Source organism: Solanum pennellii, chromosome 4, assembly GCF_001406875.1.
Source record: "Solanum pennellii chromosome 4, SPENNV200".
Classification (NCBI taxonomy): domain Eukaryota; kingdom Viridiplantae; phylum Streptophyta; class Magnoliopsida; order Solanales; family Solanaceae; genus Solanum; species Solanum pennellii.
The window spans coordinates 28,939,630-28,967,580 of record NC_028640.1 but is presented as its reverse complement, the minus strand read 5'-3'; the positions used below and the strand labels follow the sequence as shown (position 1 = coordinate 28,967,580).

General features: G+C 35.4%; 1 long non-coding RNA gene across 1 annotated transcript; it reads left to right on the top strand.

Annotated features, from left to right (window-relative positions):
• Positions 1–8,769: 8,769 nt before the first annotated feature.
• On the top strand, positions 8,770–11,113 carry LOC114076797. Its single transcript, XR_003577836.1, has 2 exons — positions 8,770–9,388; positions 10,869–11,113. It is a non-coding gene; the product is annotated as an uncharacterized LOC114076797 (long non-coding RNA).
• The last annotated feature ends 16,838 nt before the right edge of the window (positions 11,114–27,951 follow it).

The following is a 27,951-nucleotide window of genomic DNA, read 5'->3' as shown; positions in this document are numbered from 1 at the left end:
CCAAAACTCATTAATATAACCAATTAAATAAACTTCTAAATTATAATACTTATCATCCCCAAAATCTGGAAGTCATCACATCAAGAACATCTATCCTTAAATTACTAAGTCTAAGAGTAATTAAGAACTAAAATAAGTAAAATGATGGTTCATGTCCGAACCTCAAAGACATCAAGACGCGAAGAAGAGAATCCAGCCCGAGCTAGGAATAATAGCTCACCCTGAAATCTGACGTGCTGAAGACTGGCTAGAGATGCGGACGAGACGAAGTCACTGGTGCACTTGCTGCACTCCACAAAACAACAAGAAGAACATAAAAGTAGGGGACAGTACAAGTACTGAGTAGGTATCATCGGCCAACTCAAAATAGAAAGCAATATATAATGAATAATAATATAAGTCAACTACAATACTTAACAGGTGGCAAGCAACAAACACATGAACCTTTGACAACAACAACAAGCACATCTTCGAGGACTCAAGCCTCCACACCATACTCATTTGGGAATTAGATTCTTTGAAATCGAGTATATTAAGTTAATTCAAGATTTCTTCTCTTTATTCTTATCGTGTCGGAACGTGACACTCCGATTCCCTGATGCTACGTGTCGGAACGTGACACTCCGATCCACTAATCCTGTGTGTCGGAACGTGACACTCCGATCCATTATTCCTACGTGTCGGAACGTGACACTCCGATCCATTATTCCTACGTGTCGGAACGTGACACTCCGATCCATCTATCTCATTATTTCAGTTCATCAAGCTTTCTTTATGTCAAGCATCATCTTAATAGAGAGGATTTAAGATTAAAGATTCAACAATCTCATCATTCTAACCACCACAATTATACGATCACAACATACAAACACACAATCAAGTATATAGAAGACTTTACAATACCACCCAATACATATCAATCGCTATTAAGAGTTTACTATCACATAGCATAAACCATAACCTACCTCCACCGAAAAATAGTGATGAAGCAAGCTATCTCCCTAATGCCTTTTGCTTTCCTCTTCGTTCTTCCTCTCTCTCGCTTGTTCTCCCTCTCTGTCTTTTTCTTTTTCTTTTCTAGGTTCTTTTCTTTTACCCTAATTATCATATAATTCATTATGATAAAAGTAACCCATTATTTATTTCAAGGTTACCTCCTTTAACCCTCCAAGTAAATAAATTATTAAACTCACCCCACTAATTGTATAAAGTTTTTCATGAATAGTCCAAAACACCCCTTTAAAACTTTTAACAGAAATCCGACCCAGTTAGGATACGCAACCTGTGACGGTCCGTCGTCTCTATGGCGGTCCGTCCTACAGGTCCGTCACAAAGTTCAGAGAGTCAAATTCTGTAAAGGGTTTGTAACGGTCCGTCGTACCTACGACGGTCCGTCCTGCAGTTCCGTCGCGAAGTTCAGAGAGTCGATCTCAGTACCCAGATTTTCAGAGTTTAAGTGTTTTGGAACGAAGCCCCTCGACGGTCCGTCGTGCCTATGACGGTTCGTCCTACTTGTCGTCGAGGGTAATGAGAAAAGTAGCAGAAGAAAATTTACAAGTATGGGACGACGGAATCCATCACGGGCCGTCGTGACCATGACGGTCCGTCGCGTGGTCCGTCGACTCAGTCAGTTTTTATCAAAATAATCTTACTGCTCGAATCGACTAAACAGGTCGTTACATTTTCACACTACCCTTTTTTTTCAATAAATTGAGGGATTTTCTCTCATGTTAATAAGAGCCAATTTATGGACTTTTTATACTACTACTAAATCTAGCATTCTACCAGTACTTTATTGTCGTTGAGTGGCTTGATAACACAAGCGTTTTGGGTATCAATACACTGGTGATTGAGATCATTCTAGCCTGGGAGGACATAATTCAAATCAAACCTCGAATACTACAGGGGAATAATTTCCTTAAGGAGACATTGTGCATTCAATGGGCTTGATCTTCTTTCTGTTTTTCCAAATTCTGGTTAGTGTTACAGACTTAGATTTGAGAATTAATGTTTGTTCTTCTGTTCTTCACTGGTTCATTAACCTTTGTGTAACTTCGTGTTTCTGCAAAGTTTGTTGGAATGAATAAGATTCTTTAAACACATATTAATAATAATTCTTTTCTAAGAAAAACATTTCATATATTTTTTCTAATCTGTTTCTGATTTTAGTTTCTCTACTAGTTTTAATTTTCTAGTTGTGAAAATATTCTTAGACTTTGTTGTGTCTTACCAAGTTCGTTAAAGTTCTATTCTAAGTATCTTAGCAATACAAGATGAACAACACTTTTTACTTTTGCAAACCAGGTTATGATGAAGAATTCAATAAACAAGATGTCCAATCAATTATAGGAGATTCACGCCTTGAGATCTAGGCAATTTTCAAGAAAAAAATTTATATATTAATCAGGTGGAAAAGTATTTTAATGTTTGGACCTAGATAATGATTTAGGAAGAAGAAAAGCTACACCAATGACTAATAAATATCCGAAATTGTCGCAAAAATACTTTATAACGATATGTTGTTATATGTTCATTTTATTTTTAATGGGAGAGAGTATGGAATGCCATACCATTTTTTAGTATTCTGATTTGATTTTGTAAAAAAATATGGATAAAAGAAGAAAGCATCAGAGAAATAGCAATTTTTATAAGTTTTCCTGGAAGGCAGACACAACTTGTTCTACCAAAGGCACAAATCTTAACAAAGAGTGGATCTACTTCACTGACGGCCGTTATCTCTATATCTATAACTTGATAACCCATACATAGCATATCATTATCCTTCCCTTGCCCACATGTTAGCAAGAGAAAGTGTCGCAACATGCACTAGTTAACATTAAATCAGTAAATGGTTGGTTAATTAGCTTTTTGTTTGTATGCATAAATATTTAGTGCTAATGTTGATTTGAATCATGTTGAAGGTAAAATTTTTAATTAGTATTTTTTTTATCTAACAATAAGGAGGTGCATGCCTCATAAATTCTTTTCTTTAATTTGTCATCTTTTACCAAAATAACTTAGTTGAATGATGTTGTATTCTTCCATGTGAGAAATAAGATCATGAAATACACAGGTAAAGCTTGTGGTTTCTTATAATTAGAATAAAATATAAAATAAGAGAATATGTGCAAGAGAAACCTTGTACTAAAATTATCGTTGTGTTATTTTTAAAGGTAAAATCAAATTTCAATGTCGATTTATTATGTCCTAATAATGGTAAAAAGGACGATTATACTTTTGAACTATCGAAAATGTTATACGAATATCCTCCATTAAACTATTTCGACACTAGAATCCTTGCCTTCAACAAAGGAGTGCATTTGTATCCTCCACTCTTAAAGGAGAACATGTGTCTCAATCTTCAAAGCCTACCCAATATTTATTTAGATTTTACTCACAATTAAAAGACTCATCTAGCTAATTAAAAACTACCCAAATAACTTGGCCCACGCCCAAATTATAACCCAAAATCAATCCTTATACTCTCCTGTAAATCCCAATTCAACCATCTAAATCCATAATAAATATGTTTATATAACTTGTTCTTCAATGGTCATATGGTAACACCCCATAGACAAAATAGACCAAAAATCAGTTTTTCAAAAATATTTGTAGGTGCAAACGGTGGCATTGACAGTCTGTAGGATAGACGACGGTCTGTCCTGCACAACCGTCGATGGGATCAGAAACTTCCAAAAACTCAGCCGATAAAAGATTTGCTAATTGATCGACGGACGGACCGACGGTCCGTAGGTCAGATGACGGTCCGTAGGTCAGACGGCGGTTTGTAGTTCGTGACCGTCGATCGAGACCCTTATTCACCCACTCTTTGACAAGAGCTACTGATGACCAACATGGTCCGTAGGTGGAAAATTTGCAGACAGTTAAGGGGAAATGCAGTTGGGTCAACTTCAAATGGTCATAACTCTTAGTACAAAATGAATTAGGTGCCCCATGACCTACCCATAGATAGATAATTTAATTAGCTTTCCATAGTCACCGACCTTGCTAAACTCAGACGTCCGAGTAAAAGGTTATGCCCATTTTAGTAAAGGCCTGTTGAATAGGCCTAGTCGACGGACCCAATGACGGGGCGTCGGTCAGATGGCGGACCGTTAGTCCTGGCCAACTTTTGGTCCGACAGGAACTTTCTCAGGGGTCTTTTTGACCTTTCCCACTCCGTTTAAACCCTAATTTACGTAATTTTGACCCTAAATCATCAAATTTTAGTCAGTTTAAGCCTAGAAACATAATTAAAACATATCCAAATCAAATCATTAAATCAAAACCTAGAAAATTAGAAGCAAGAGAGGAGAAAAAGCTGAAGAACCCTAGTTCAAGAACGCCACAAGTTCCAGTAGATCCAACCCCAAAACTTAACTATTTTTCCGTGGATTTCATCACCAGGTATGTGGAATTTCACTAGTGGGTTCCTTTCACCCATTGGTTCCCTAGTTTTTAGTCAGATTCTTGATTCCCATATCATGACTAAACCTAGGGTTTCTAGAACTTTGTTAGAACTTCATGAATTTATTAAATATATGTTTCAAATCAGATCATCATGTTATAACTCAAATTATCACATGAATTTCAGAACCCTAGCTTTGTATTTCTTTAGTTCTTGAATTACACATGCTAGGACAGATATTTCATACACTTCTGATATACATGCCCAGTTATAAATGCATAATTACCAGATTAATTATTGCATTCGCAGTTTGCATGTTCAGTTTTGAGCTATCCAGTATTTACAGAAACTCAGATATAATCAGTTAATTTACAGAATCCATGGGAGTAGCATAATACCGAGTTGGACTAGGGTTTAGCGTACCCAAATAGTCCAAGAACTACTAGCCAAGTAGGTTGTAAGTCCCCTATGTGGGTAATCAGTTTAGTGATCACACCAGCATGCCTTTATACCTCTGACAGGGTATATTGGGTCCTCTCGATGGGGCATATACATCAGATTCCACATTTAGCTCATGCGATTTTATTATCAGTTATTAGTATCTCCCACAGATCAGCCAGACTCTCTTCATAGACCATTTAACAGCATATTCAGTATTCAGTTTCAGCATGTTATAAATTGGTCATTACATCCAATTAGCTTAGAATTCAGTTTATCATGTCAGATTATTATACTTGCTATTATGCTTTTCAGTTATGTTTTATTTCAGCTTTACTCTAGCCTACATGCTCAGTACCTTTCATGTACTGGCGCATACGTGCGCTACATCTTCTCATGATGTAGGTTCAGCTTCTCAGTATCCAGATCATGCATAGATCGATTTCCGATCTCTAGTTCATCAGATTCAGTGGTGAGTCCTCATTCTCCGAGGACAACAGTCATGAGTGTCACTTCAGTTTTTAGTCATTTAGTTTCAGTTTTTGCTAGATTTAGCTGGGGGCTTGTCCCTGTATTTCTAGTCAAGTTTAGAGGCTTCTTTCAGACATAGTTAGTTTCAGCTTTGTCTTGAGTTAATATTTCATTTGTATTAAACTCATTGTTTTCAAATATCTCAGTTATAGAATATGGGTATTCCCCATCTTTTCATTATAAGTTATAATTTAGCTTCTGCATCAATTTATTATCTTTAGTATGCTCATGATCATGCCAGCAGGGTTAACTTGGGATCACTTGAGGTCCTAGGTTCGTGTCCGCTTCTCGGGTGTAGCTCGGGGCGTGACACATACATTGTCCCCAAATTAATTATCGGAGGAGTGTAGTATTATTTTTGGGAAATTACGCAAAAAAATACACATATACTAGTTAGTTAACTGATATAGTCATAGTTTGAATTAATTACGGCTCCTAACTTTATTTTAGTTATAATTACATCACTTGTCCTTTTTTATACATATATAAATACAAATTATACACATATATATACAATTATATGACATATATACAAATACAATAGCATTTCTTCATTCTCTGACCTTTCTTGTTCGTCTCTTCTCTCTCTCTCAATCTCGCCTGCCTCTCTCCTCCCTCTCACAATCTCTCTCACCAGATTTACAAATACATATGTATAACAAATATATATAGTTCGTCTCTATCCACTCACTATCTTCTCTCGCTTTTCGCTCTCCTCCCTTTCTCAATCTCGCTCGCCGGATACACAAACACATATGTATATTAGTTAAATATATACAATTATTTGACATATAGATATACAATTTGACAAATATACATATACAATTTGTCTCTCTCCATCACTTCTCTCCTGTCTCTCCCAATCTCTCTCATCACCTCCTCCCTATAACATGAAGCTATGAATTGTAACTAGCAAATTTATGACGAAGCGTAATTAAATTATTTTTGGATAGCTATATGCGAATGTTCCCCTTATTCTTATTTCACTTTTAAAATAGAATAAGAATCATGAAATAATTACTCAAGAAATTACTTGTTATTCAATAATTAAATGAATAGTTAGTAACTTTATTGTTGGAGGAAGGGCCACATTAATTTCTTAAATAAAAGGAAGGACAACAAAATAAATAAATTGATCGTTTAAGAGCTAAAAAATAATAATAAGAAGAAATCTTGCCACACTCTCTCATTTGTTATGAATCAATTTCTGTAGATTTTTTCACTTTCAACAACGGTGTCATCCAGAGATCTCGACACAAAACTCCTATGGGAGCCATTATCAACTCTTAATAGACAGGTGGTTTTTTAAATGGTTGAGTTTGGTGGTTGATTATTAAAACAGTTGGATCATGTAAATGTTAATTTTTTTTATTGATATTGTTTCTAGTAATGGATTTTAAATTCTATATGTAATGCATTGTCCTACCAATTCCAAGAAGACTTCATTTTATCAATAGATTGTACTACTACATAAGTAAAAGATATAAGATTGTACTCTACTACATCCCTGTTACACATTTTCAAAAAACAACCACTAACAACAAATTATACAATATAATTTTTAGGTATTTCTCTTTTTCTTCAGACATTATCAACTTTTGTTTTAGTTGATTCCTATCTTTTAGCAATCCTTTAAAGTGGTCTCTCTGCTCTTCAGCCTCTTTGAATAAACTCAATAGCAAATCCCTATGTTCTTCGGAGTTTCAGAGTCTTTGTAAGATTTGAATTTCGGTAACGCCTTGAAAATTTGATGTCTCGAGTTCTAGACTCAATTTTTATGAGTTGCTCATTGATGAATCATTTCAAGCCACTTAAAAAAGAGCATGCACCAATTGCATAGTTAAAGAATTATCGACATCAGTGTGTGATGTCCTCAACATAACTAAATTACCACAACAACAAATGTAAGATTTTTTTGCATTGAATGTTTGAGATGCTTGAGACATAATAAAAAGATATGTTTAAGTATTATAAAATAGAATAGGATGGAAAAGTTCATGAATTCTTATTTTTAAACACTAAAAAAGTAAACGTTAACGTTTAAAAGTATCAATTTGTACTTTCTTACCGTTGTAAAATTTGGATAATTGAGTATTTTCATTGTTGATAAAAACATATAGATAATTATGACAGTCGAGATTTTTTCATGTGCTTGATTTAGATTGTACCAACGCCATCTACATTTCAAAACTAATAAGATATATACGGGTTAATATCATGATCTAATAATGATGTAGCTGTTTTGCATGTGGTGAAGTATATCAAGAGGCAGCCTGCGCTTGGTCTCTTAATGTCTAGTAAAGGGAATGATAAGATAGAAGCATATTGTGACTCTTACTAGGCTTCTTGTCCTATGTTTATAAGGTCTGTCTCCGATTTTTGTATCAAATTGGGAACATCTCTCATATATTGGAAAGCTAAGAAACAAAACACTATCTCTAGAAGTTCTATTGAGGAAGAATATAGGTCCATAGCTCAAACAATAGTTGAGTTGACTTTGTTAAAAGGATAGGTGAAGGTGCAATTTCCAATTGATCTATATTTTGATAATAAAGTTGCATTATAAATAGCAGTCAGTCTCATATATGATTAAAGAACAAAGCACACTAAGATTGACTGTAATTTTATAAGGGAAAATTGTAGGAAATTAAAGAACTAATTATGTTGCAAGCAAGGAACAACCAACAAATGTGTTTACCAAAGCTTTGGGTCGTCAACAACATGTTGAATTACTGGTCAAGTTAGGAATGAAAAACATTTTAGAGGGAATGTAGAAATGAAGGAATAGTTAGTTGATAGCTGTGTATAGATTCATTAGTCGAGAAGGTTGTTGTTAAGTTTCCAATTAGAAGTTGATAAGTGGACAGTTAGTTAGAAAGAAAATGCCTTTGTAAATGCATTAAGTGGATTGATGATTGTAAGGATTGTTGAGACCCAATTTTGGTCTTCCACTATATAAATTAATTATAGAGCTGCTTAAATTTTCTACGATTTGAATAATCAACTTTATAAAATTTAAAATATTTTACAAGCCATTTTTAGTCATTTCGTCGTTTTATAATTTTAAAGATATTCTGTATATTCTAATAATTTTGTATATATATTTACTACATTTCATGAATATTTGAAAATCATCTCAAAAAGATTTTTTTAATTAAATATTAATAATATATATTTTTTGACTTAATAGTTTATAATTGAGTTAATTATTTTATTTTGTTAAGATTAAGAAGTTCATCGATTAGTTATATTAAATTCATCCCATTTAATCATTAGTCGAATTTACTAATTTAGTTAATTCGACTTAAGTTATTAATTTTGATTGGCTATAGTGAAATTCAATTGATCATTTCAAAGTTTTTGACCCACTCACTCGTCAAATCAGCAGCCCATTTTCCCTTTCATATTCACTTCCAGCTGACCCAGCTCATCTTTCAAATACTTCGAGCCAACCATCTTCCTCCAAACTTCATCCCAAGATTATATTGATCAGCAATACATACAACAATACAATCTTAAACCCGACCGACCCCACTCTGCTTCCTCCCAACGTGCTGCGAACATCGACCCTGTTTTTACTTCATTGCAGTGGAAATCATGGGCAGCAGTAGAAAATCACGCGAAATCAGTACACTCTTCCAACTACTATGCAAACCCATAACCTAGCAACCTAATCGATCAAATTGTTGTCCTTTTTTTTTTTTAGAAGTCTTCAATATCTCTTCTATATAAAATTTTGATTAATGATTTTGCCCACCTCCCCCAAATCATCTCATCTTTCCATATTAATAGCCCTGTGTCTTAAGTAATTAGTGAGAGGGAGAAAAAAAATGGATTTTGAGGTCATATTTGAAAAAGTAGTTCACAATATATTTTTTGGAGATTGAATTATAGTATAATAGTATTTTGTAACTAGAGTTTTTGGGTTAGTTGTTTTGAATCTCGGATTTCCTTGTGCGCTGGTCAAATAGCTCATTCAAGCTCGTTGTCTTAATCGCTGCTCTGGGAAAGGTAAATCAGTTTATTTGCTTAGTTGAATTTGTTGTTTGCTTTGCTCGTAGATATGCTACTTGCTTCATTTGAAGATTGAGTTTAGTTTGATTTGTTATTTTAGTATTGTCCTTGTCTGATGATTTAGTTCTTTCAGTATAGTGAATTATTTATATTATTTACTTATCTACAATAAATTGTATGAGGCTGTTGTTGTTGCCACTAGGAAACTTTAAGCATGTTCGTCATTTGATGAATTATTTACTATTTACATTAAGGTTTAAGATATGCTTTATTTCTTAAGTCCTAGACTGAAAATGATGACTTTTTTCTTAGATTTGTTTTTTTTAGCATCTTGATTTTTTTTTAAATTATCCAGTGGGTTTTTTCTTTTGATGTGCAACAACTTTATCCCTCTATTTCCCATTGTAAAAGTCTCTTATATAATTGTAACTGGACTATTAGTTATTTACAATTGTTGTTTTCTTTGGATTCGATCTCCCATGCTTTTTTTGGGAGTAAAATTTCAATTATTTTATGTTCTACAATCTGATTTTGTGGAAGGTTTAGCCTGATTTGTTTTTCTCTTTATTACTAAGTGTTGGTGATGTCCATGTTAATATGTTGCATTGGTGATGTCCATGTTAATATGTTGCATTCTGGAAAGCTCGTATTTTGTTTACTGTTTAGTTTCTCTAATTTCAGCTTGTGTTTCTATTTCGGTTGAGTTTAAAGTCTGATTCTATTTAGCTTAAATATGAATATTAGGTTGTAGTTCATCTTTGATTTTGTGACTGTTTTGAGTTGTATAGCCGTCCAAAATTTATCTTGTCGTTTTGAGTAGGATTTCTAATTTATCTCTTCTTGGTAACCCTAAGAATCTCTTTAGTAAGGTTGTTTCGTGTTTTCGTGTTAAAGTCTTCTGGTCTTGCAATAAACAGTGTGTTTTTTATCACATAAAAGCCACAAGATTTCCTAACCAATACTTCGGGTATGTCTGTTGTAGTCCTCTTTCTATAAGTGAAGTTATATAACGTGTGTTTCATTGATCTACATAATAATTGAGAAGATGAAGTTTTTCTCGAGTGTGATAACTTTTATGTCACTTGTTCTTGGTGTTGGAACTTGAGGTTAGTCAAGCATACATAAAAACTTTCAAAGCTAGAATATCCTTTCTTGCTTATGAATGTCTTTTTCATTTCTAACCAAATATATGCTTTTATTATGTGAGTTATGAGACATAGAGCATGATTTACGTCATGTTTAGCATGAGTTACTTTTCAGTTTTGATTGATCATTTGCCTACTGTATTCACTTCTCTGTTTGGTTTGTTAGAATATTATTACTTATGGGATTTGAGTGTAGCTTCAACACGTGCTTAACTTATCCTCTTCTTTGGTTCCTTCCGGGGTGTTTGCTTATTTTAGTCAATATTTTCAAATTTTGGAAACTAATGCAAAGTAAAGGAAAGCTGAAACACATTAACATGGAACTGCTACAGGTTTGAAGGTAGAAAAATGAGTTTGTATACACTTGATATACGCCGATATACATCAGATGTATACAAAAGGGGAATTGAGCCAAGTGCTCAAAATCAACAATGATTTTGGCCCACGAAGGATCTAAGTTCAGTTTCTCCTTAATTCTCCTAAATTATTTAATTGTGATCATTTATTGTTTGTTTTTATTAACTTTGGCTTTGTTTGTATTGGTTTTAACTTAATCAAATCCCCAAAAGATGAACTATATTCTTTATGTTAGTTTAGTGTAGTAAAATTTCATTTTTTTTATCAATTCATATACTTTAATTGAATAATTTAGTCAAAACTTTTTTTTCGATTAAAGAAAAATAGTTTACATGTGTTAATTGACCGATTTGGTTTAGATTGTAATTTTAAAATATGTTTCAAATAAATTTTAGTTAACCTAGTTCTTGTTAAAAGCTAATGACTTAAAATAAAATTAGAATGTATAATTTTACATCCCTTTCTCTAAAAATATTGGAATAATAAAATAAATAAATGGGTCATTTATTTAATTATTTTCTCCAGTCAATAAAATATTTTAAATTAATATATTTTCATGTTAAAATATATTTAATCTAAGTCATAGGATAACCGCGTGTTAGTGGACACTTCAAATGCCTTAAAAACCTTCTTAAAGCGTAAATAAGAACCTCTTACTCATGTTCTCCAAATTTATAAAGATTTAATATGTTAAAATCTTTTTTAAATAAGTTTGCTTAATTTTTTTTTAAAAAATTAAGTGGTGACTCTCTTCTAAGTATTTTTCTTAAATTGTTTTATATTTACAACATTTCAAAAGTGATTTTGCTTAAGAAAGTAAAATTACGGCATAACAGAAATAACGACTCTACTGGTGATTTAGTAGGTTCTAACCATAATAGACTTAGGTTGATTATTCAAATTTTTAGCATTTGTTTGTATCATATTATTTGCTTGTGTTATTATACATATCTAATGCTTTGTTTATCATGCTTATGTGATACAAATTGTTTGTTTTTACTTCTTTATATAAATTATTTATTTATTACTGCTTTATAAACTGTCATTCCGTTCATATTTCTCCACTTCTTGGAAAGTCACACTATCACACATACACGTGAGGCGTTCTTTGCACACTCGCAAACTTCTTTCAAAATTACCAAAGTTAGGAGTTGACTTATGTGCGGGGTGTTCGTATCTTTTTTCCGTGTGACCGCGTAGCCTCCTCACTCGAGTTGTCCACCCAGGTACCTTGTGTCTAGAAAGCCAAATCTTAGAAAACATAAGATAGAGTTAAAGCTCACCTCAATTTAAGTCATGCATGCACATACCTTATGTGGATCAATCCTGGTTATCGATTCAACATTTAAGAAGTCCACCCTTATGTTGAAATTTCGCGACCCAATGACCGACGAGCATGTTTTCTGCAATGTGATTATGATAGCCGAATCAAATACTAAATTTGACATAGTAATTTTGGAAATTATATGTTCATTTTATTTTGATCTGTAGGATGGATTCAGTCCCCCAAGTTCTCAAAATTAGGATGGTCAAGGGTTTTCCATACAAATTGGATACCTGGTTGGAAAATTTTACTCCAAGTGAAAAACTAGCAATTACAAGAAGGTTGGGGTGTCTCCATATGCTATTCAAGGTTAACCCAGAAAAACATGTGATTAGAGCATTGATTGTGTTTTTGGGATCTAGACCGTGTTGTGTTCACGTTCAAAGAATTTGAACTAACACCTACATTGGAGGAAATCTATTATTTCACCAGTAGTATCGAGGAAAAGGTCAAATTATTCCTTACAGTCAATTGATACGCTCAAACTTACTTCTCAATAAGAAGTAAAGCGGTCGTATCATGTAAAGAACCCAACTAATGAGGTTGGGATCGATCCCACGAGGACAATATTTTAGACTTAACTTTATTCTATTATTACTATTATTTAGTCAACTATTTCCTTAGAAAACAAAAGAAAAAAAAGGGGTTTTTATTTCTAAATTAATAAAAATAATTAACTAGAACAAGAGAACTAAAAATTATCGAAAAATCTTACTCGAAAAGTCTCCCCCCAAAATGAGGTTTTTCGAACTATTTATAATATAAACAAAAACCTAATAAAAAAGGATTCTAATTCCTGAAAATCTATCCAAACGCGTCTGAGTCGACGGACCTCGTGACAGACTGTAGTGGTCATGACGGGCCGTCATGGCCTCCGTCGTCCCATACTTCACAAATTCTTATGCTGCTTTCTTGATTTCCCTCAACGAACAGGTATGACGGACCGTTCCAAGCACGACGGTCCGTCGAGGGTCTCCGTTTCATAATACTTTAACTTCTTGGAACTTGGGTTATGGGACTACTCTCTGATCATTACGACAAATCAGCAGGACGGGCAGTTGTGGCTATGACGGTCCGTCATGGACTTCCGTAATCCCACACTAGGTCAGACTTCCCTGTCTTCCTTCAGCCGCTTCTCTTCTCACTACGATGCCACCTACGGACCGTCACAGACTCGACGGACCGTCATAAGCTCTGTAGGTGGTCTATTCTACATTTTGCGCTCAAAAACTTCCACGTTCATCTTTGGACAGATGTCCTGCAAATAAGGAGAAACTTACCTAAAAGTCAATACAAAAAGGATTTTGGACACACACTAAACTTAAGGAAAAAACATTAAAAATACCGTGAAACCACGGTACATCAACACCCTCAACTTAAATTCTTTGTTTGTCCTCAAGCGATGCACTATGACTCACTACAAAATCTTTGTACAAGAGTATCCATATTTTAGTTTTCGCAATCATTTGGCTATCAATCTCGATCATTCTCGTCATTTTTATGCATGTTATCACTATTAGGCTTGAATTATGTGGAACCAGACCATGACACAGACTCACCACGCACAGACACATATCCTCTTCAATTTCTCACCGAGGTGCTAATATTTCCGGTATTGCAACTAGTGTCCTCACTTCAAAACAACATCCTCATTTTTCACACAATGATTTCAGTTTGAGTATAAGGATTACTTTTCAACACTAACTCTCAGAACAAATTCACATCTCATTAATACATATTGCCATAAGCTTGCCCTTATTTCCACTGCTTTAAGTTCGTCATACAATGCTTAGGATCACGATAGGAATTTCTTAGCTTGTAACACAGGCTCAGGGTCAGGTAGGGTATATTTAGATATAATTTAGTGACTTGTTGACCTCCTTGACATATCGGCTAAACGTACCACCTTTTTATCGTTTTATTTCGTCCAATTTCTCAATTTTCTTTTTATCTTGCTGTTTTCCCTTTCTTATACTTATATGTAAGTGACTTTCCTTTTTTTTTAATCACTTCTATTTTGTTCTTTCTTTCTCTTCATTCTTTCAACCCCACTTTCCAGAGTATTCCTTATAACAGCCACCCTCAACTCATGACTTTTCCATGAGTCAAGGTTCACAATACCCACGGTTGGGTAAGGGCCACGACAAGGTTGTTTTCTGCATTATCCACTCTCAACTTATGCTTTTGGCATAAACTGATATACACATGTCCAAGGAGGGAACAGGACCAACACATTTTTCCCAGAGAAGATCAGTTGGGGTGAAAAAGAAAGATCTGTTTTTAGGCTCAAATCATTTGGATCAATATAGTATTAATTCATTTGGTTTTCTGTTATTTTACGGTAATCCAAACACACCCTCCATCCAATAACTGATCTCATTGGAACAAGTTCATTTTTCTCATTGGGGACCACAGTCATTCCCCTTTTCTTAGGTACACACTTAACAGGGCATACCTAACTACGATCGGCGATCGGATATATTACTCCGGCATCCAACTGTTTAATGATTTCCTTCTTCACGACCTCTTGTATAGGTTGATTTAAGCGTCTCTAATGCTCAATACTTTGCTTATGATCGTCTATGAGTTGGATTTTATGAGAACAAATACCAGGAGGGATCACAATAATGTCTGCAACATTCCACGTAGTAGCTCTTTTGAACCTTTTTAGCACTTTCACCAAACTCTCAACTTGTTGTTCATTCAGGTCTGATGCAATGATTACCGGCAAAGTGTCACCATTTCCTAAGAATTCATACCTGAGATGAGGTGGGGATCTTTTAGTTCTAACTTTGGTGCCTCCTCTATAGATGGTTTCGCGGATGCAGACTCGCGATTCTTCATGTCTAACTCATATTTCTTCGGTTTAAATCGAACATCACCACGATCAAGAGCTGCGACTAATTACCCATACTCTTCAATGCAATCGTTATCAAAATTCATTGACACTGCCGCTAATGCTTCTACACTTAGACGTTCTTCTATTTGTGTCTCGCATGACTTACCAACTTTGTAGGATATATCAGATACCGATTGGAGCTCACCACTCTGCCTCATGGACGTACAAATGTTGAAGGTCACTTCTTCATTTTTCAACCGAAATTTCATCTGCCCTTTTCAATATCAACTAAGGCTCTACCCGTAGCAAGGAATGGCCTCCCAAGAATGATAGGCACTTCAAAATCGACTTCACAATCAATAATAACAAAATTTGCTGGAAATATGAAAGACTCCACTTTTACTAGCACATCGTGGAGTATCCCTATAGGCCTTTTTACTGTTCGATCGACCATCAGTAGTCGCATCGCAGTGGGCCTTGGATCACCCAAACCAAACTTCTTGTAAATCGAGAGGGGCATGAGATTTATTCTTGCCCCCAGATCACATAATGCTTTCGCAAAATGTAATAACCGGATTGTACAAGGATTATTTGAACGCACCCGGATCTTCTTTATTTTGTACTAGAGATCTTGTAGCAATAGCACTACAATGCTGCATTCTATCATCATCCTCAAAAGTGACTGATGTTTTCTTTTTAACCAGATCTTTCATAAACTTGGCATATCCGGGCATTTGTTGTAGAGCTTCTACCAAAGGGACATTGATAGAAAGCCGCTTCAACATTGTTATAAAACGCCGATATTTACCAGTCTCGGTCTTTTTCACTAATCTTTGAGGAAAGGCGGGTGGTGGTCTAGGCATGGGAGTTACCTTTTTAGGCACTTCAGCATCTTTTCCAGTGTTATCTTCTACCTCACCACTAACCTTTACCACTTTATCATTATCTTTTATCACCTTTTCCTCATTAGAGGGCATAGGTGGGTCAATGGTTTGCTTACCACCCCGAGTAGTAATTGTCATACAGTGTCCATCATTTTTCAGAGTTTGGACAATGTTGCTAGGAAGAGTGCCCGATTGCCGTGTGTACACAGTCGCAGATAATTGGGCCATTTGCAAGTCAAGCTGCTTAATCGATATTGCGTGTGAATCGACTTTCTGCCCAATACTCGCTAAATCACTCCTTAACTCTTTAATGTGCTCATCACTAGCATCGAACCTCCTCATCATTTTGTGCAACATATCCTCAAATCGCGCCATACTACCTCCACCATCCCTAGGAGCAACTTCACGATTTTGAGGAGGAACATAGGGCTCATTCCTATCATTTTTGTTACCATAGTTACCCCTATTGAAGTTGTTGTCGCGGTTGTAATTTCCATCTCGGACATAATTACCCTCACGGTTATAGTTACCATAGTTCCGACCTTTGTTTCCTTGACCTTGGCGCCAATTCTCCTGATTTGAGCCTTGGGCATTCGGTCAGAAACCCCCCGTCTGCTCATTTACCGCATAGGAATCCTCCTCCTCATAATATTCATCATTTGGTGGTGGTGGTTTAGGCAAGTAGTTCACTGCATTTATCTTTTTTGCAACCATTGATATGTTTTAATACCAACCCAAGCTCAGTTCTCATCTGAGTCATCTCTTCACGAATCTCATCTGTGGCTGGGTTGTGTGTGGATTGCACTACGAAGGTATTTATTCCAGTATCTGACTTCCTAGTTCTCCAAGCTTTATTATTGCGGGAGATTTTCTCTAACCTTTTGGCAATCTCGACATAAGGACACTCCCCATAAGAACAACCCTCTACAGTATTCAATACCGCTTTATTATATCATCCTGTACACGATAGAAGTATTCCTTCGGTGACTCATCATCTATGCGGTGATTGGGGACACTTCTCAACAATGAAGTGAATCTATCCCAAAAACTGCTAACTGACTCTCCTGGTAGTGCCACAAAGTTGTTCACTGTCTTTGTGATATAGTTTCTTGGAGATCTGGTAATAACGTGCTAATAAAACGTCCCTTAGTTGGTTTCAAGTGAAAATTGAGTTATAAGGGAGCTCAGTGAACCAAATAGCAGCCTAATTCGTCAGTGAGAGAGGAAATACTCTTATCCCTATTACATCCAAATTCAAATAAGGCCTTTCTACACAACTCTTACACGGTGCCCTTACCTTAGCTATGTGGTCATGTGGGTCCTCAGAAGGTAGCCCTGAAAACAAACCTTTAACAGTGAACATTTGCATCAGACTACTAGTTACAACATAGGTGTGGCCTTGTGGTAGAGGGGGCAAGACAAGTGACCCATCAGAGTCTGCAATATTATCATAACCTCTCTAGTATTCTTGAGGACGTTGAGCTGTATTTTGTTCCCTTTGTTGATTTTCACCAGGATCATCGGGTAATAATTGACCATGAGCATCAATTGGAGTTGGGATGTTCTAGTCTAGATCATCATCGTTAATAACCAAGTTCCGATTCATAGTGTATAGTGTACGCTCTAATTCGTGGTCGTGGAGAAGCAAAGGTTCTCTTCCTCTCAGTGTATTTGGTATACAAGGAAGCTAAATCTACAAGAATAAAAATCAATAGAAAAGTAAAACAAAGAAAATATTGACTAAACTTTAGTAATAAGTTTAAGTTAATCTAAAAGCTACTTTCCCCGGCAGCGGCGCCAAAATTTGATACGCTCAAACGTACTTCTCAAATAAGAAGTAAAGCAGTCGTATCAAGTAAGCAACCCAATTAATGACGTTGGGGTCGATCCACGAGGAAAATTGTTCAGACTTAACTTTATTTATTATTACTATTATTTAGTCAACTATTTTCTTAGAAAAAAAAAGACAAAAAAGGGGGGTTTTATTTCTAAATTAATGAAAATAATTAATTAAATAAAAGTAAACACTAACAAATTAAAATCTCGGAGCTTAATCAATTAATAAAAGTAACTAGGGCTTAAGTGTTCCCCACAGATATCTAACTTTATAATTCTAACTATTACAATTCTTTCCTAGTATCTTGCATGCAAAGTGATAAGTTATGTATCTCTAAATTCTTGGTCCGGCATCTAAAAAATTTCACTCCGCACCTTAATCCGGCTACGTGTGTTGCTATACTAACCCTTACCTTTACCTCATATTAAGCATTGTATTCGATATTTGACTAAGTTATTACCTCGTACCAACCGACACTAGCCTATTAGACAGTGTACACTAAATCTATGTTGATAATTCTTTTCCTATTATCTACCTCCTTGGTCCGGCAAATATCATTAAGGCGAGTTCTAACGTTGTCCATCCGTTAAAAAGACTTCTAAATGAAAGAATTATCAATACATGTCAGACACTATTCTTGAATTTCTATTCTAATTAGATTTTACCTCATTATTCACCCATGGTTCCCACAACCCTAGTTAGGAGTTTAGTTACCCATGGTCATGATCACACTATTCATATATTTAATATAAGAATTCATGCACTTACTTTAATGAGAAATAATAAAATCCAGAAATTAACTTGATTAATCAACAAAAATACCACCGATCAATTCCAGAAAAAGTGTATCAATTACTGAAATTAATTCTTCAATACTTGAACAAGAGAACTAAAAATTATCGAAAAGTCTTACTCGAAAAGTCTCCCCCCAAAACGAGATTTTTCGAACTATTTATAATAAAAACCAAAACCTAATAAAAGAAGGATTCTAATTACTGAAAATCTATCCAAACGCGTCTGAGTCGACGGAACTCGTGACGGACTGTAGTGGTCACGACGGGCCGTCATGGCCTCCGTCGTCCCATACTTCACAAACTCTTCTGGTGCTTTCTTCATTACCCTTAACGAACAGGTATAACAGACCGTTTCAAGAACGACGGTCTTTCGAGGGTCTCCAGTTCATAATACTTCAATTTCTTGAAATTTGGGTACTGAGACTACTCTCTGATCATTGCGACGAACTAGCAGGACGGACCGTCGTGGCTATGACGGTCCGTCATGGAGTTCCGTAATCACACACTAGGCCAAACTTTCCTATCTTCCTTCAGCAGCTTCTCTCATTACTACGATGCCACCTACGGACCGTCATAGACTCGACGGACCGTCATAAGCTCTGTAGGTGGTCTCTTCTACATTTTTCGCTAAAAAACTTCCGCGTTCATCTTTGGATAGATTTCCTGCAAATAAGGAGAAACTTACATAAAAATCAATACAAAAAGGCTTTTGGACACACTAAACTTAAGGAAAAAACATTAAAAATACCGTGAAACCACGGTACATCATAAATCTTGGAAGAAATTCCTTCGCTACTTAGGACTGAAAAATGAAAAGAAACTTTGATGGTTCGAACATAATTGAGTTTTTCTAGATTACTTATATGAAAGGTCTGGATGGTCGGATAGTTACAAAGTGTTCAGGGAAGAATTCTCTTGCACTCTTGTTCATTAGCAAGCTAGACATCCTATCACATTTGTTATGGCTTTACTACGGACTTTAATATTTCCACGAGAACATGGTCATATTAGCACGTGCATATGTTCTGTGGCTCATATACTTTTTGAAGGTGTTAATGGTGAAGAGCGCACTCTAGTCCCATGATTTTAGCAGAAATATTTTGAGCTCTTGGGAAATACAAGAGAGGGAAACAAACTTCTTTGAAGGTTGCAACCTTCTTTTACAAATGTGGGACATGGAACATTTTCACCAGCTTAAAATTTGGATTACATATGCTTTAGTAACGTAAATCATATTGACATTTTTTACGATAGAATTGGAACGTTTGTATCTCCGGTTTTTACTGATGACTTGTATGGATATCTGGCCTCCCTCACCAGTAACCAAATTTAGTGGAAATATCGATTATTCTCACGTTTCCTGGACTATATCAGATGCAGGAGGTTCTACTTTATCAAGATTAGTAGGTTGATAGGTATACAACCATATGCTCTAGTGCACGTACTTCAATAGTTTGGTCGAGCACAACAAATCCCTTTTTGAGCAAACATGATGGTTTCTAAAATATCCTTCGGACCAAACTTCAAAGTCCCTAGAGCCAGATAGATTTTTCATGATTGGAACAATATTCTCGCGATGGATAAAGGAAATGAGCCAGAAAGAGAAATTCCAGAATATTAGGTGTGGGTTTTATGAAGATCGCCATATCACGAGTCCAGAAGGCGAACAAGGTTTGGAGGATGTTGGGACGACAATCTGGGTATGGCATTCTCATCTTGGTACCAAAGTGGTCACTCGTGAAATGTGGGTTCAAATGGAAGCGATAAAGCAATATTTGGATAATGCGGGAGCAAGTCCTAGCAACATGGGAGCGTCATCGTCACTTCCTCCACCAGCGTGATTGATAACAACATTTAGGCCTAGCCTTAGAATTGTCTCTATTTTGTGTCTTTTTAGTTTATTCTCTCTTTGTTGTACCATTTTATTGGTATTTAATGAATATTTGGTTTTTGTTTCCCAAACTGAAGTTGTCACAAATTAATGGCTTGGATCAATCTATCATAATCACGTTGTGTTAGATCTTTAGGCCTACCTTTTGCATAAAAATGTTACAAATCTAGGGCGCGATATAAATTGTTCGTGGGTTTTTTGATTAATTTCTATATGTTGTGATGTGTCATTTTGTCTAAAGAAAAATTAATCCATTCTTGTTTTTAGAGCACTCTAAGAATATGTTAAAATTCACAACAACAAAGTCCCTCCAAATTATTCTTGAAGTGTCGTTCAAGTTTCTCAAAAATATATTAATCCTATACTCCAAAAATCTCCTAAATCTTTATTCATTCATCACATGAAAGTCGATTTGCTAGAATGTTTGGTAAAGGCATTAACACACCAATTCCGCCCGTTGCTTTTGTTAGTAGTGGAGAAACTAAAGAGTCAATGTTCAATACATTTATCAAGACTAAAGAGAGGATAGTCGCAGCCAAAAGGAGACTTGCAATATTGGACCAAACTGAATGGATGCTACATGAGAGAATTATTGAGGTTGACATGGAAGCAGCCGTAGTGAAAAGAAAAATTGCCAAAATCAATCAAGAGATCATTAATATAACTAAAGCGATTGCAAGGATCCCTGAAATTGAACAGGACATTAAGAAGCTAAATTTTGGGAATGCTTCTTCGATGAGGGGAAAAAGGAAAACAAAAGAAGGTTCAGATGATGAGAGAACTGAATCGTCACCCTACGATTGAAAAGGAAAGAAAGGAGTTTGGGGTAGACTTAGGTTCATGTAACGCATCTCTCATGTTCGTCAGTTTGTTTTTAAATTTAATTGTAATCAAGAACTATGCGAGACTTGAGCTTATAGCCGGCACGTAGGAAACTCTTTTTGAGCCTAGTCTCTCTGTCAATTTCAAGGAGATTATGTTTAAGTTATCTTATATAAATCGAACTACGTCGAGCTTGATTTCCTTGGTTGAAAACGTAAACAGCCTACTTAAGGCTCGGTCCCTGTCATTTCAATTTTTATCCTACCTTATTAGTGAAAGATTCTGAAAAGTTTTACCAACAAAGCATATGAGTGGAAGAAATTAACAGAGTTTTATGCAAGTCGACATTCCCAATTCAGACACCGAAAGATTTATTTTCGTTCAAAACCTTCCGTTCATTAATCTTCTCGAAGCAAAAACTAACATATATGTCTCTTAAGATGTTCTTCTCTATAGGTAAAAACTGGTCTGTGTTGAAATCAAACTACCCCGCCATTCCTACTTTACAAGATCTAAAGCAATCATACCATCCTTCCATGATCATTCTTTAGATAAAGGCAAAAGCAAAATGATTTGTACTTCTGAAGAAACGGGAATTATGGATGTGACCAGCATAAATGTTGAACTCACTGATCAAAGTGAGTTGATCTCTCAGTTAATGCAACGAATTGCAGACATACAGGAGCTTCAACAAACTAAATATCTGGTCAAATTGGTTATTGCATCAAATGAACCACCCCTCCAAACTAGAAGACCTCCTCCTTCTTTCGATCATTAAGTTCTCCATTACCCAACTATTTCCCCCCACTCCACAGGACCCATAACTTCCACTCCTAATTCCTCATACCATCGACTTAACTGTATCTAACGCTTCTTACGCAAACACTTCCTACCAAAGACCACCACCACTACCAAATCAGAACCAAGCACCTAACACTAATCACTCCCAAAACTTAACACCAACCTACCAAATCCCACCCCTAGTCTCCAATTATCTACGTGTTTTGCCTAGCTAGCCGACATACCCTTCTGTAACATTCCAAACTCCACCAGCCTACACAATCCCTGAACCATGTCCTAGATTTCCCATTCAACCAGAGCTGGATCACTATGAAGAGATGGAGAAGAAGTGGAGGGTGAGAGAAGGAAAATGTGAAGAAGAAATGAATGTCATGAAAGAGTCCATCTCAGAATGACCTTTGCATGTACCCTGACTTGGAAATACCCGAAGGTTATTGATACGCTCAAATTACACCTCCCTAAAGAAGTATAAGCGGTCATAATCAAGTAGAGAACTCAACTAGAAGGTTAGGGTCGATCCCATGAGAAAAATGGTTTGGACTTAACTTCAATGTACAATTAAGTCTATTTAGTTAAGGTCTTTTCGAAAACAAGTAATAAAATGAGGGGATTTTGTGAAACAAGTTTCTTAAACAATTCTAAGCTAAGAAAGCAAAAGTAAATCTTCTATTATCAAGTTGTGAGACTAACTTAGGTATATGTGTTCCCCATAGGTTAATAACGACATATTTCTAGCAATAGCAATTCTTCCCTAGTGTTTGCATGTAAAGCGGTAAGTTTTTTATGTCTAAATCCTTGGTCAGGCATTTAGAGAATTTCACCCCGTACCTTGGTCCGGCTACGTATGTATAAGCTACTAATCGTACCTTTACCTCATATTGCATATCATAATCGATGCATGACTTAGTTATTACTTTTCACTAATCGACACTAGCCTATAAATAGTATCTGACTAAATCTATGCTGATAATTCCTTTCCTATTACTACCTTCTTGGTCCGGCAAGAAGCAACAAGACTAGTTCTAACGCGTGCACTTGTTAAAAAGCACTTCTAAATGAAAGAAATATAAATACATGCAAGAGCTTATTTGCTAGGTTTACTTTGTTAATTACCCATGGTTTCCACAACCCTAGTTATGGATTTAGTTACCCATGCAAGCAAGATCACTATTCATAGTTTTTAAATAAGAAATCATAAACTTATTTTAACAATACAAAGAAACCTAGATAATTAACTTGAAATCACAAGATGAAACTCCAAACGAAATCCAAAAATTGATTGATTGCTAAAGTTTGCAAAAACCAATCTCCAAAAAAGAGTAAAACAATACTAGGAGTATCTAACCCTAAAAACAAGGTCTTAACCCCTATTTATAGAAAATATTGTCCTAAATAAAAGAAAATAAAATAAGGAAACATTTTCAAAAAATGCGGCATTGATCGACGACCCCACTGACAGACCGTCGATGGGACGACGATCCGTCGACTGTGTCCCTTGTTCCAGAATTAGAATTATATTTCTTCATCGGCTTAGCATCTTCTCTGAATCAAAAAACGGACCTGCAGTACCGTCTGTTGACTCATCGACGGGCTCCTCCATTGTTCCATACTTAGAATCTTGAGAAACCAGGTACTGGAGCCTTTTATGAACAAATGGACGGTTCACTAGGACAGTCCGACAATATTTGGAGCTCGTGGTTCCACACTTGGTCAGATTTCGCTGATCTTTACCCTTATCATGAACTGCACATCGACGGTCACCACTTATGGGCCGTCGATGTCCTTCTTAGGTCATCTTCTGCATTTTTTTCAAGTTGTCTTGTGCATTTTAATCTTGGACATTTTTCCTGCAAAACAAACACAAAAAACATGTTAAAACAACAACAAAAAGGCTCTACACACACATAACTCTTAGGAAAAATGCATTGAAAGCACAGTGAAACCACACTAGACACTAATTCAACACGCGCAAATACCTCTACTGTTTTGCCTCTCACCAAGGCACCAACTCTCTGACACCGCAACAAGTGCCTGTTTACACCCATTTTTGACCCTCCCTGATAAGAATCAGTTACAAACTTCTTAATCCCAAACGATTTAAAATAATTAGATTTTTCATAAAGTTCAAAACATTTTAAAATTACTTTAAATTAATCTCATCTCTTTTTATAATTCTTGCATAATATATATGAGTTACATGATTATGTATATAATTACTATATTTTTTTATAATTCAAAAATCATCTCAAAAATATTTTATTTTGTTTAAATATTTTACTAATTAATTTGGTTATACAATAGTTTACGTTTTGGATTAGTTATTTTATAATTAAGTCGATTAAAAAATTTCGTTAAAATTGAGAAGTCTATTAATTAATTTATATTAATTCATCTTATTTAAATTATGTCCGTTGGAATTCACCAGGAGACTAAGTTGGCTAATATATTAATTCTAAGACCCCATGTTGTGCAAATCATTCAAATCTCCAGCAGCTCAACCTATATCCTTCTCCATTATTTTAATTCAATATTCCCAGGCCCAGATTATTCTCTTCAATCAGCAATAAATACCTAGAAATCCTAGACCCACCATTCCCACCCGGCCCAAATTCCATCTCCTCATTCAGCAAAAGGAAGACCAGAAAGAACATATAATACCAGAAGAACCAACAATAGCAGCCGTTCGACCCGTATTCGATCTCTTCCTCTTCATGCGTGAAGAAGCCTGAATCAATCGAGTTCACTTACGAGAACAGATGCAACTGTGTCATTTTTCTCCCTCTCTACCTCATCCTCCGTACGTGAACAGGCCAGGTGAAGTAATCCCCTTGCTCCATTGTCTTTTGCTCGAATCGGACGACACTCCCTTTGAATCCGTTTAGGAAAATTGTACCAAGTTCATACCCTTTTGAGTTGGCACCATATCCTTCTGGGGTTTTTTTTTTTTATAAAAGTCCATCCATTTCCTCAACGGAATTTCCCCCAAAAATTTCGTGACCTAATCATCCATCTATATAATGTCTCTTCTTCACTACATCAGGGGGTCTCAACAAAATATTCAAAAATACGTACTGAGGCTTGGAAAGTAATTAACCCGAATCCAAAAATTTCCGCTCTATGTCGTTACCAACACTCGCTCTATGTTTAGCTGGAACAGAGATTTTAGTTAAAGTTTTGTTGTTCACTGTTCGGTCTTCAGTGGTGAAAGCTGGCCATTGCCCCTGCTCATCGTTTTAGTTCACTGCATTTCGAATGGTTACATTCTTTCACTATATTCTCTGATTTTTTTTCTAATTTAGAGCCGCATTCTGATGATGAAAGTTGTCTTAGTTGTTTGCTGGTTGTATGTTATTGTTAAGTTAATGTATGAGACATATGTTTTCCTTTTGTGGCTGCCAAGAATTATTCATCTTGCTTTAGTATATCTTGAAAAATTGCGGTGTGTTTCATCTTCCGCTCACTCCAGATATGATTCGTGTATATGAGATGAGACCAAATTTTGTTGTCTTAATAAGCATGGATGTGAATAGCATGAGTTTTTTTTTAGAAGATGACACTTGCTAACAATTTACTATCTTCAATTGAATCATGGGGTCCCTGTATCTTAGCTTTGGACACTTTGTGGTGTTAGGTGTTGCTGCTAGTTTCATATTCCAAAAATGTAGTTACCTTTCTGCCCCTTCCTGTTATCAATCGCTCTATTTTTTTGTTGTTATGTGTCTTTTGTCTAAGCTTGATTGTAGTTAATCTCTACCTAGGGAGTCTCGGGAGCATGATATCGTATATTGATCTTTGTCTTATTTGTCGGTTATGACCTCCCTCGTCACCCTTTCCTTTGCCATACTACTTCCGGTTTTGAATATTAATGCATGTCTTGTTAATTTTCTATTCGGCCGTGAGTATATGTGATGACTTTGAATTTGTTTCAAATTTGTATGCCTAAAATAAGTAATATTAGTTAGTAATAGCTTTGACGGAGTCCTTGAAGTGATGGAGTTTATCCAATTTTGAGGTCTGCATGAGTTGCCTATTGAATAATCTATATACTTGGCTTGCTTTGACTAACTTTAAATTGCTTAGTTATGCCTTTTTCATCATTTATCAATTATCCAATTGGCTAACTGCTTAGGTCTTGATTTTAACTAATACTAATGTTTAATTGCTATTATTGTCAAACTTCCCTGTAGGTAATGATTTCCCATAATAAATTGAAAATTATTTTATGTCAAGGTTGGTATTATGCTTTGGTTATATTGTTCTCTTTTAAATGTTTGACACTTGAAGCAATAGTTATGGTTTCTTTTATTTATTTATTTATTTATTTATATATTTATTGTTTATTGTTTCCTCTATGAAGGAGGTGATTTGTTACTTATGAATTTTATTTCATTTATTTTGCATGTAAAATCCGTCCGAGTTACATCACGAACTAACGCTTCCCTTTGCATTTTGAGAGTGAGGTAAAGACTCAAATTCCCCTCATCGAGTCAACCGACCATTAAAAATCGACCTACAGGTTTTGAAGTTGAAAAATTTGAAGAGAATTGAAGAGAATCGAAGAGATTGGGCTAAAATACTCAAAATTTATTTTTCAGAACTTGTATTTTGATATTTTTGGGCCTAAGCCCCTTTGTCATTTTTTTTTATTTATTCTTTATTATTTTGTTTAGTTTAGTACAGGTACAAATCAAATGGGCCTAAGCCTCAAAAGCGAAATGGGTCTAAATACCGATACAGACGGACATAAATCGGATTTGGGCCCAACCCCCCCCCCCCTCTCTCTCTCTTTTTACTTATTGTCTATTTGTTTGTCGATATCTTGTACTAGTTTTAAGTTAGTAAATTTCAAATCCCTGCAAGACGCCGTCTCGTTTTATTAACTTATCTAAATCAATCAAGTATAAATAAACTTAAAAATAAATTTTGCAAATCTCAATTAGATAGTAAAATTAATACTTCACTTTTCAAACAACTCGAAATATTTTTTATCTCAAAATAAGTTAGACGTTTTAGCCAATAAAGTTAGTTGTCGGAAAATCGTATTAATGATTATTTTAGGTGTCTTAAACACCTTTCTAAAATATAAAAGAAGAATTCCCAAACCCCCTTTAGGTTTTTAATAGGTTATTCTGTTCAAAATCATTTGAAAACTAAGTTCTCTTAATTTTTCATTAAAAATTAAGTGGCGACATGTAAATAACTGTTTACTTGCTTTCTTTATTATGTTATAAAATTGTTGAATTTTCATGGCATCAACTCCGCCAAACGGCAAATAGTGTGCATTATGACAAAGAGAGCGACGTGGTTTACTACAACTTCTTTCAGAAAACACAGAAGTCTTATCTTTGTAAGTAGTAAAAGAATAGTTGTTTTGCGGTCATCCAACATCATTTATTAGCTTCACCCCATTGTCTGTCCGACTTGGTAACCGTCATTTATAAACCAATTCTAGTCAACATAGGTTAGAGTGATACCAATTCCAAATCCAAGAATTAACCTAATATGGCTTAAACATCCAAGGCGTATTTAGTCCATTAAAAAGACCAGTTTGAGTCCAAAATGGTCCACGGCCTAATCGGACAATCATGCTTACATGTTAAAATTTGAAGGTTGTATATGTTATTTGAAAAATCATTGTTCCTTGGGGACGGGGAGATTAATAGTTTGTTCTAGTCGAAGAAAGAGTTGTACAAGCCACTAGTCCTTCCAAAGGTGTCGATATTCGTGGAAGAGAAGAAGTTGAGATCGAAGGACCTTACATGGAAAATTTGTTTAAGATTGTACCCCTGCGTAGGACTGATTATTTGTATCCTTTTTCCCCTTTTGTATATCCCCATTCAGTTTATTTATAAAGTTTGTATAAATT